The sequence below is a fragment of the Vulpes vulpes genome, chromosome 13, assembly GCF_048418805.1.
Source record: "Vulpes vulpes isolate BD-2025 chromosome 13, VulVul3, whole genome shotgun sequence".
Lineage (NCBI taxonomy): Eukaryota > Metazoa > Chordata > Mammalia > Carnivora > Canidae > Vulpes > Vulpes vulpes.
The window spans coordinates 90,143,256-90,155,389 of NC_132792.1; the positions used below are offsets into that span (position 1 = coordinate 90,143,256).

The 12,134-nt window shown below is 43.6% G+C and overlaps 1 protein-coding gene across 23 annotated transcripts in view; it reads left to right on the forward strand.

Moving 5' to 3' along the window:
* The window catches only part of DLGAP1 (DLG associated protein 1), an 867,925-nt gene that overhangs the window by 762,620 nt on the left and 93,171 nt on the right, over positions 1-12,134 (forward strand). The window lies entirely within an intron of this gene.

The following is a 12,134-nucleotide window of genomic DNA, read 5'->3' on the forward strand; positions in this document are numbered from 1 at the left end:
ATGTCTCTGCCTCTCTCTCTCTCTCTCTCTCTCTCTCTCTGTGTGTGTGTGTGTGTGTGTGTGTGTGTGTCCCTCATGAATAAATAAAATCTTTTGAAAAAGAAAGTTGTCAGCAAATAACCAATTGCAAGATGTAGATGGTGGCCATCGGTCAAAGGGAATCCCCATTAAGATACATCCCAGGAAGCTTCTGGAATCCCTGGGAGGTTACCTCAGCCAATCATCTACCCTCTGTACAGGAGAGGCCACACTCATGCTCACATGTGAATGAAGGAGTTGGCTGCATCAGTGATACAAGTCTGAAAATTTTCAAGGAGATGGAACCCCATTTGTTGAAAAAAAAAATGGGACAACCAGACTCTAGACCAGTTTGTATATGAAACTTTCTGTGATCAACAGGCTAGGATAGTTGGAGTTTCTATTGTAGTAATTTCTGTGATTATTATACCCATTTCTTGACTTCATTCTTTTTTTTAGAATATTTTTATTTATTTATTCATAAGAGACACAGAGAGAGAGAGAGAGACAGAGACATAGGCAGAGGGAGAAGCAGGCTCCATGCAGGGAGCCTGACACAGGACTCGATCCTGCAACTTCAGGACTGCACCCAGAGATAAAGGCAGATGCTCAACCGCTGAGACACCCAGGCATCCCTCATTCTTTTTTTTTTTTTTAAGACATTATTTATTTATTTGAGAGAGAGAGAGAACACAAGCAGGGAGAGTGGCAGGGAGAGGAAGAAGCAGGCTCATCACTGAGCAGAAAGCCCAATGGGGACTCCATGCAGTGGCTCAATCCCAGGATCTCCTAGGATTATGACCTGAGTCTAAGGCAGACATTTAATTGACTGAGCCATGCAGGTGCTCCTCTCAACTTCATTCTAAACCCCACTGTAACTGAAGCCAGAAAAAGTGTCTCTTCTAATATTACCCAAAATGCCTTATATCAGAAGATAAAATCAGAAAATTTGCTCTACTTATAAAATAGGATATAATTAAATTGAAATAGCAGGTGAGAAATTTAATCTCTGGTAAAAACTAGAAATATTTTATTCACCCCCCCCCCATAAATCCATTGCTGCAAATATATGACAGATTGAGTCTCCTAGTATTTAAGATGAAGATCATCATGTAAGAACATGATAACTTTCTAATTAGCTCATGTCATGTACTTGACTCTGACAGCATAATTTGAGTTAACAATCCATGAAACATTTTGCATAAAAATAATAATCTATGTATTAGTAGGTCATGAAATAAGAGAATTAATGTAGAAATTCAAGCAATATTCTCAATATAATTTACATATGTCTAGATTTCATTCATATAATGCATTATATAAACAAGAAGCAAAAGCAAGATAATTGGACAATGATAGTCAAGTCAAAAAGGAAAAGTCTAAAAAAAGAAAAGTCTAAAATGTCTAACCTTTTGGAAAACAAAGAAGCTAAAGGAGAAAAAAGTTTTCAATTAGAGGAAAGGATCTCATTTGGATAGTAATAAATACATAATATGGGCTTCTTTCTTTGGGGTAGATTATAGACTATAAACATTATATTTTAGAAGAATGTTCATCTTTTTTAACTTAATTTGCCTTAATACATACTAGAAATACAAGTTTATGGTGGGAGGTCCAAATATTATTTGGCTTAAAGAAAAAAGTCTCCACAGCACTCATCTAGTCACAATGTCTTTTGCGTATCCCTGCAGATATTTTCTACACATGTACACAAATAGAATAATAATTACACAGTGTATACACAAAATCATTCTAATCTACAATTTGTTTTTTTACTTGATATTGTATCTTTAGCATCTGTCTATATTAGTATACATAGAGTTACTTCCCTTTTTTTTTTTTATTTTTAAGTAAGCTCAATGCTCATAATGGGGCTTAAACTCACAACCCTGAGATCAAGGGTCACATGCTCTACCAATTGAGCCAGTCAGGCACCCTGAGTTATTTCCTTTTTAATACCTGCATAAGATTCTACTTTTATGGACTGCCATAGGTTATTTACTTTATTCTTTTATGGAAACTCAAGTAGTATTTAGTATTTTTATTTTTTTATAAAATTTTATTAATTTATTCATGAGAGACACACAGAGAGAGGCAGAGACACAGGCAGAGGGAGAAGAAGGCTCCTCACAAGGAACCCGATGTGGGACTTGATCCTGGGACCCCATGATCACACCCTGGGCTGAAGGCAGATGCCTAACTGCTGAGCCACCTGGGTGCCCCAAGTACTTAGTATTTTTAGAGCTGAAGTTCTTAATCTAGACCAAAGAATGGCCTTTTTTTTTTTCTAGTGAGTAGACTTTAGAGGGTCCCTTTAACCCTCTAAACCCATATTTATATATGTGTACATGTGTGAATTATTTCTGAAGAAGAGCATCTATAACTTTTAACAGATTATCTAAAAAGTCAATGGCCTAAAATGTAAAAGAGCCCCTTCATTATAGAATTTGTAGAATTGCAACTTCAATGACGTTTTAGAAACCAGGATTGAATCATTATGGAATAGTGTTTCTAAACTTCTTGAAAATCCAAGTTTGATATACTTTATAGATACATATATCTGTATCTATAGATAGATATAGATTAGATATAGATATAGATATAGATATAGATATAGATATAGATATAGATATAGATATATACATAATCACCCTTACATAAATGGCCTCTTTCCACTCAGAAATTCTGATAAACTTCTCCAAGGGAAATACGCAAAGCATCCCTATTTCTTTATTCCCCTCTGTCCCCCAAACCTCAGTCAAAAGAAGAGTCATGGCACCTCCAGCCAAAAAGATTTGGCCAGGCTTTACTTTCAGTCACTGTAATATAAAACCAATAAATATTTCATTTTACAAATTTAAAATTATGTTTTCACAGGGCTTCACTTCTAGTAATATGGCAGGATGCATACATCTATAAGCATATATATATATATATATATATATATATATATATATCCTGCAAAACAAAGATCTAATGAGTTAATAAGGAGTTACTGGAAAGCAGGAAGTTAGAGAACAAAAATAGTAAAGGTGCTTCTGTACTGAGGGCATTTGCTGAATCAGGCTGATCCCACGTTTAGGTTTTGATAATATCCTAGAATAGGAAGTAGTAGGCAGATGTTAAAGCCCCAGTCTTCCCAAGGAGAGGTCTAATAAGAAAGCTATCCCAGGGGCAGCCCGGGTGGCACAGCGGTTTCCTGCCTTCGGCCCGGGGTGTGATCCTGGAGTCCGGGGATCGAGTCCCACATCGGGCTCCCTGCATGGAGCCTGCTTCTCCCTCTGCCTGTGTCTCTGACTCTGTGTGTGTGTGTGTGTGTGTGTGTGTGTGTGTGTGTGATGAATGGATAAATAAAATCTTTAAAAAAAAAAAAAAGAAAGAAAGCTATCCCATAAAACTTACACCCCTAAAGGATTACACTCTATAGGTAAGCATGAACCAGAAGGTAAGTCTATCACTGTGATCCACTTTCCCTCCCCCTTTCCCTTCCCTCACTCCAAACAAAACAAAGCAAAATAAAACACATACACAAAGAAAACTCCCATCCTGGTGCTAATGTAGGGGTGGGTAGCCATTCATGAGAAATTGTAACCATACATGGACTTCTTTCACATCCTAGATCCAAAGTTACATCAGTTGAGTGGTATAAAGGACCTCAAGCTATGAATATTTCCATATTTTTTGAAAGGACTATTTTATGAAAGGACACTCATTTTATTTTATGAAAGGAATATTTTTCTAGGCCACAAATAACTTTGCAAAATAATTTTGCAAGGAACATGATCTTCTTGCTGTCAAAAATAACTAAGCATAAGGAAGAAAGGCATCATGAAGGAGAACAATCACATCAATGATTAAGATGTTAAATCATTAGAATTAAATAGGTTTTTCCCTTCTAAGAAAGATTAAAGTTTGCGGGATTCAGGTGTGACAACATAAATATAGTTATAATATGCCTATACAGGCTATGTGTAAATAAATAAAAGATAAACTTTAGAAGATCTACAGGGAATAAGAAATGAACAATGATTGGGAGATTTGAAAATGTAGTTACTCCTGGGGAAAGGAGAGGTGGTTCATAATGGGGAAAAAATGTAGAAGGGGCTGTGAGCTGGGTGTTTTAGGGTGCCAGTCACATTCCAAATCATGATCCCAGATGGTGCTTTGTAATTATTCTTTAAGAATATTATCTGGAGGGCACCTGGGTGTCTCAGTCAGTTAAACGTCTGCCTTGGGCTCAGGTCATGATCTCAGGGTCCTGGGATCTAGCCACTGCATCAAGCTCCCTGCTCAGCAGAGAGGCTGTTTCTCCTTCTCCCTCTCCCTGCCACTCCCCCTGCTTGTGCTCTCTCTCATTCTCTCTGTTGAATAAATAAATAAAATCTTTAAAAAGAATATTACATAGAGAAAGAAAGAGCCCCTTGATAAATAATAAAATAAATAGATTACTAGGCAAACTTGCTTTTTTTTTTCTTTTTAAGATTTTTTAAATTTATATTTGAGGGAGTGTATGTGTGCACACAGGCAGGTGGGTGAAGCAGGGGGTGCTGGGGAGCAGAGAAGGAGGGAGAGGAAGAGGGTAGGAGTCCCAAGAAGACTCTGCATTGAGTACTGAGGTTGAGGTGGGACTTGGTGCTCAATCTCAAGACCCTGAGATCATGACCTGAGCCAAAACCAAGAATTGGACACCCAACCAATTGAGCCACCCAAGCATCTCTATGCTTTTTTAAATTACAAAAACTACCCTCTGTCCTGTTTCCCCCTGAAGAGTTTTTATGTCCTCCTGTGGGAGAATCAGCTGGGTGATGTTTAGGGCTGTAGAGCACAGGGGAATGACTCCAGAGATAAGGTAGATGGAACCACACATGCTCAGACAGCCCCTTCTAGCCCATGGATCTGTAATGCAAGAGAACATAGAAATAAACTAAAGAACATTCTGACTGAGCAAATCCACTCCAGCATTTTCGTGCTTGGGACCTGATTCTTGTCTGAAGCCCTACGACTTCTCCAGTCTATTCTTCCCAAGAGCATACATAACCTAAAGTATTAGTCATCACACACCAGAAATAATTGGTAAAAAATGTTACTAATGCCAATAAAATATTAGGGCTATTTTTATAGAGCATGTAATTCTCTCAGAATTAAATGTCTAACAGCTTGAGATGGAATTCACATACCATAAAATTCATCCTTTTAAAGTATGTAATTAGAGTGTTTTTTTTTTTTTTTAGTATATTCACAGAGTTGTGCAAACATCACCCATAATTTAAGGTTGGAACATTTTCATCACCCCAATGAGCCATTCTCCACTCCCTACCTCCAAACTTAGGCAACCACTAATCTACTTTCTGTCACTCAGAATTAAAATTTATGCTTCTGGTTTAACTGCCTTAAAGTAAACAAACTCTTTTGTATCATGAATCCTTGAAGATGCTCCTGAAAATAATCGCTAATTCAGCCTCCCACTGTTTTGTTTGGGGCATCTGTGCGGTGCCACCTTGAGGAATATTACACATGCCAAGCAGCTTCATGGCAAATGCTTGACCTGAGGTGGTCTCTCCCCACCACCATGACTCACACAGGCCCAATACACACGCAGCCTTTAACTGAGTATGAGGACAGAAAGGGCCAACACAGCAGCATATAGGTCTTGGCCACCAAAGCTAATAGGTGGAATATGTTCACTCCTAGATAACCTCATGAATAGCAGTAGGCTATTCCCAAGTCCCACCTGGCAGGCATGCAATCATTGGCATATAATGGGCTAGATTTCCATGAAGGAAGAAATGAAGCATGCTTGGGAGAGAAAATGAAGAACCATCTCCTTCAGGAAGCAGGCCAGTAATAACCACTGCCAAGAACCCTGGCTAGATGGAGGGAGAGGCTCTGTCTGTAAGCACCAGACAGATCCAAGGGCTCCTTACTTTGGTTCTTCCCTTTCACACATTCTTTGTGTGTGTGGAGGGTAGACTCTCCTGCAAGTATCTGTGAAAGGCCATTATTTTGTCTTTGGCAATGAGAGAAGCATCTGGTGAAAGCTGCCTGGGTCTTTGTAGCCTATTTCTTGGAGTTTAGATTATTTTGCTCTTGAGGCACTGTCTTAGTCTTTGCAGGGGCTGCTAGAACAAAATAGCACAGTCTGGGCAGCTTACACAACAGACATTTGTTTCTCCCTGTTCTAGAGTCTAGAAAGTCCAAGGTCATTGCCAGCAGGGTCATCACCTAGTGAGGGCTCACCTCTTGGGTTGCAAATACTAGCCTCTTTGCTGTGTCCTCACATGACCTTTATATGTGACAAGAGAGAGAACAAGAGAGAGACTGTTATCTCTTCTTATAAGGGCACTAATTCCATCATGAGGACCCCATCCTCATGACCTCATCTAAACCTAATCACCACCGAAAGGCCTCACCTCTAAATACCATCATTTTAGGGGCTAGAGCTTCAGCGTATGAATTTAGGGAGGACACAAACATTCAAGCCCTAGCAGACAGACACCCTTAGGTGCAGATGGCCTAAATCAGATATAATATTATGACCAATCCCTCCCTTGGGTTAACCAGAATAAATAAAATAAACTTGAATTAAAAGGGAGCAGGATACTCTTCATCTGTTTGTTTCCCCTGTTCTTGTAATTAGTCTTTATCATGACCTTTGGGGACATCTTGAATCTTCAGAAATTAAACTGTTTCTGCTGAGGTAAAATAAATAGGCTTTCTCCTTCTAAGAAAGGTATATCTTAAGGCTGCTCCCCCTTGAAATTCCAGGGGCTCCCCGAGGCCCTCTCGTTTCCTGGAATGCTTTCACTCTGCTGCATGGGGTGGCCAAGGAAAAGCCCTGCAGCCCCCTCCTCAGTGGACTGGAACAACACGTCACCTAACACCAGGGGACAGATACCCAAAGTGATGCGCTCAGAGCCCCACGTGTGCTCCCTGGCACAGACGAGCACAGAGGGGCCTGTCACATACAGCAGCAGCTCACTCAGTGGCAGCGTGTCCAAGGCACCCACTCACAAGGGACTGTTCACACTCGGGTCACCAGTGCCCATGGTCTCACGGAAAAAGGCCAACACGACCCGATCACGCAGACAGACGTGGCCCGGGGCTCGTTTTCTGTGTCACGAGAAAGGAGGAGCAGAGGTGACAGGGGCAAAGTCCGGTTTCCCCTATGCGCTGGCATTTTATTAATCTCATCTCAAAGGCTGTCACTCACCCAGGAAGGTCCTAAAGGGGCCTTCCTTCCGCTCCTGGAGCAGCGGGATATGGCCGTGGCCGTCTGGGTGCTCTGGAGGCCAGGCCCTGGAGGAAGGGGAAAAATACCAGAGCCACCAGGACAGGGGACAGGCCCGCCCGGCCAGCCACCTCCTCGCTGCTGCGAGGACTCCCATCAGCTGGGAAGCACCAGGAAACTCCCTCACCTTCCAGGTGACCTTCCCTGTTCACAGAGCCTTGAAGAACCTCAGAGAGGTGGTGTTTGCAGAACCTTTTTTTTTTTTTTTTTTTTTTTGAGAGAGAGAGAGGCAGAGATAGAGCATGAGCAGGGAGGAGAGGGAGAAGCAGGCGCCAGGCCAAGCCCGGAGCCCAATGTGGGGCTCGATCCCTGGACCCCGAGATCATGACCGGAGTTGAAGGCAGAAGCTTAACCAACCGAGCCACCCAGGGGCCCCTTGTTAGCAGAACTTAAACGGGCGGAGTCTCTTTTAAGGATGAACTTGTGATTTGGATCCTTTATATGTGTGAAGCCTGGAAATAGACTAAATTCGGGGCTGGTGTAAATAATAGCTATTTGTGGCAATTAACAACATTAACTACAATTAATGAGCATAAGTAGCAATAGTATGAAGCATTTACTTTGTTCTGGGCTCTGCCCTGGGACCTTCACATACATTATTTCAGGAAACTTCTCAACAGCTTTATCAGAGAAGTACTTGAGCACGTTTGTTTATGGACTCAGAGAGATAGGAGGCAGAGCTGGGACTGAATTCAGTGTCTGTGTGATTCCAAAACTTTAAGCTGTGGCCGGAAGGGACGACCACTCAGGCTTCCAGAAGTGAGTACTTTTCCAGTCAGTCAGCTTGGGCTTGTCTGAGTGAGGAGTTGGTAGGAAATAGCCACCTCCTGTGCTGCCCCAGGCTGGGACAGGTGCATGTGGCAGTGCAAGGCTCTCTCAGCACCATCTAGCCTTATTCTCGGTCACTCCCACAGGCACAGGCTGTGTGAAGGGGGGTGGGGACTTGTAGGGGCGTGGAGACTGAACTCTGGGCTTCTCCTTCCCCCTGCAGAACCCATCTTGGGATTGGTAACTTTGCCCATCGTTCCCAGGTGCCAAGCCAAGCATAAATCATGAAATGACTAATGTAAGTGTAGATTCAATAGGAACACACCCACTTCGAGGGTCCCCAGGTATCCTTCACCCCTGAAGAACCAGCCCAGGTCACTTATTTTTGAAGCGAACCTTGGTGTGCTTTGGAGTCACCTGAAAAGCTTGTTAAACCGCAGCTTGCACAGCAGCCCCCCACACTACCCCCGAGTTTCTCCATCAGTATGTGTGGGGTGCAGCCCAAGAGTTTGAGCCACAATTTCCAGGTGCCACGGACACTGCAGGTTGGGAGACCACCCTTTCAGAACCACTATTTTAGGGGATGGAAGCCTTAGCTTTGTCTGTCATTTCCTGGTGGGGCCCTTACCACCGCCTATTCAAATGTGGTAGCAGCTCTTCTCAAGGCCTTCCATCCTCACCATCTACACTGATTTCCTGTGGCTGCTGTAAGAAGTTACCACAAACTTAGTGGCTTCAAACAACACCATTCATCTCACAGCTTGGAGGTCAGAAGTCTAAAATGGGTGGGCAGGGCTGCGCTCCATGGTGGAGACTTTAGGGGGGAATCCACTTCATTGCCTCTTCCTGCTTCTAGAAACTGCTTGGCCGCTTGTATCCCTGGCCTTGTGGCTGATCCATCTCTAAAGACAGCAGGACGTAGCATCTTAAAACCTCGCACCTCACCCCCCTTCTCTCCCCCTTCCCTTCACCATTCCCTCCTCTGTTTCTTTCCACCATCACGTCTCCTTCTCTGACTCTGACCCTCCTGCCTCCCTCTTACCAGGACCCTTGTGATTATATTGGGGCCACCTAGATAATCCAGGATAATCTTGCTATTTCAAGATCCTTAACTTAATCACATCTGCCAAGTCCCCCACTGCTGTGTAAGGTAACAGCACATTTGCAGATTTCAAAGATTCAGAATTTAGAGACCATTATTCTGTCCACCGCCCCACTCACTCCACCACCTGTTTAAACAGCAGGTGTCCCTCCTATCCCATATTGTCCTTCCCACAAAAGAAACCCAAAATAGTATTGGGATTTGCATGATGCAATCCTTCTTGCTTTCCTGGTAATAAAGAAGAAGAGGGAAGGAGTTAGGAGTTAGTGAAGTGCCCGTCCAGATGAGTCTATCAGATCGTGCCCCAAATACCAGTGAAGTCTCCCCGTACTTGCCAGACTTTCTAGCATCTGGAGCCACAGTCCCTCTTCCTCTGAGCCAGGATCCTCCAGGGGCCCCACTGAGCTTGTTCACTTTGGGCTCAGTCACCAGCACCACCTTCCAGACCTACTAGCAGGCCGCTTGTGAAAGATGAAGAAAGAGGAACTGAATCAAAACGCTTTCTTGCCTTCTGAGTTTCATGATTATCACCTTCTGAATGTCTGGGCTGAGGTCCCAACCTCAAGACTGTGAAATTTCTGTTGGTGGTGTATTAATTTGCTGAAGCTGCCACAACAAAGTACCACATTGGGGGTGGCTTTAAACAACAGAAATGTGTTTTCCTAGTTCAAGAAGCTGGAAGTCCAATGTCAAGGTGTGGGCATGACCTCATGCCCTCGTTGTAACTTAATCACACCTCTTTAAAGACCCTGTCTCCAAAAACAGTTGTTCTGATATACTGAGAGTTAGGGCTTCCACATGTGAATTTGGGGGTGGGAATGGGAGACACGTTCAGCCCATGATAGTGGGCTGGGGCCCTCCCAGGGAGATCCCAGAAGGTTACTTCCATTCTGTCTTGCTGTACCAGGTGGGCTGGATAGAAGTAGGGGGAGTGTTGAGGAGAAGGTCAGGCTGTTGACTTTAAGAGTGTGCACCCTGGCCCAGAACTGCCTTTCGGTTTTAGATTAAGGATGAGAAAGGCACAGAAAGTCAAAGTAGCACCTGAAGGCTCAGTCTCTTAGGCTGTGTAAGCAAGCAGCAGCCTTTAAGGCCCACCTTCCCCAGAGCCAATTCCCTGAAGAAGGCTTATTGCTTGATACATAATTTACGGCTAGGCACAGAAATTCCACCAAGTCCATATGCACCCTGGACGCAGAGGAAATCAAGGAGTAGACAGAGAGTGTTTGTGTTTGATGTTCTGGAAGGACTGTGTGACAGAAAGCAATTTCATTCTCGAAGCTTGGTTCTGAGAGGGAAGTCAAAGAGCCCACAAGTTGGAACAAACCAAACAGCCTTATCTTATTCTTGATTCCCGGGTTCCTCTGTTCAAAGCCATTTAGAGGCAGGATACTGTGAATTGTCCTTGTTAGAGTGTCATTGCAACATGTCCTGGGACATGCTGAGTTTATGACTGACAGGACTGGGAATCTCTGACATTCTTCCTTGACACACCTTTGCTACTTGCTGCTCAGACTCACTAACCAACTTAGGCTTCACACACACACACACACACACACACGCACGCGCACACACACACACACACACATGCACACACGGAAATAAGCCAATCTCGAAAGAGACAAATATTGTATGATTCTGCTTGCACAAGGGACATAGAGTGGCCAACTTCATACAGATAGAAAGGGCAGTGGCAATTGCCAGTGGCTGGGGGAGTTGTTTTTGTGGGTAGTTTTGGTTTGGGGAGATGAAGAGTTTTGGAGCCTGGCTGCACGACAACGTGAATGTACTTATGAACTGTACACTTAAAAATAGTGAACATGGTAAATTTTTTGTGATGTATATTTCAGCATAACTTTTTTTTCTTTCTTCCCAAAAAAGGCTGCTGGAAGCAATCACATAATAGAAAAAACACATGGCTGGGGTCAGGCCAACACAGGTTAACCCCATATCTGCCACTCATTAGATTAGAGGCAATTTTCTGTTTATTTCCATGTCACAAATCACCCCAAAACTTAGGACCTTAAAACAACAGCAATCATCTTGTTATTCCTCAGTTTCTATGGGCCAGGGATTTGGGGAGATCTTTCGCTGCGTAGTTCTGGCTCAAGGGCTTTCCCGGGCTTTCCCAGGCTTGCAGTCTGGTGGGGAGCATCGCTCTCTTTTAATAGCCTCACGGCTTCCCCATGTGATCTTTCCACATGGCTGATGTGGGCTTCCTTACGGATGGCGACCTCAGGACAACTGAAGTGCTCCTGTGGTGGCTCAGAGCTTCAGGCAGGCAGCTGCCCAGGGAGTGAAGTAGAAATTGCATCACCTTTTCTGATCTAGCATCAGAGGTCACACAGTGTCACTTCCTTCAGCCTCCCTTGATCACAAGCAAATCGTACATCCCTCAGATTCAAAGGGAGAGGAGAACAGGGGTTCGCCAGCTATGCCCTCAGACCAAATCTGGCTCACCTCTCCCAGACAGCCATGCCCGCTCATTTGCGTGTTGTCTGGATTTGCCTCAATGGCAGAGTTAAGTGTTTGGGACCAGAGACTGCATTGTCCACACAACTTAAAATATTTATGGCTCTTGATAGAAAAGCTTCCTAGGGCAGCCCGGGTGGCTCAGTGGTTTAGCGCCACCTTCAGTCCAGGGCCTGATCCTGGAGACCCAGGATCAAGTCCCACGTTGGGCTCCCCGCGTGGAACCTGCTTCTCCCTCTGCCTTGTGTCTCTGCCTCTCTCTCTCTCTCTCTTTCTGTGTGTGTCTCTCATGAATAAATAAATAAAATCTTAAAAAAAAAAAAAAGCTTCCTGGCCTGGTCTAGAAGAAGGTGTCAGATGGAAAATAGGTTGCATCCACCTCTGGCAGGTTACTAACCTCTCTGAACTTCACCTCCCTCTCCAAGTCTGTAAAATGGAATGAAGATCATATGTAAAAAGTACTTAGCACAATTCCATGCCTACACAGGT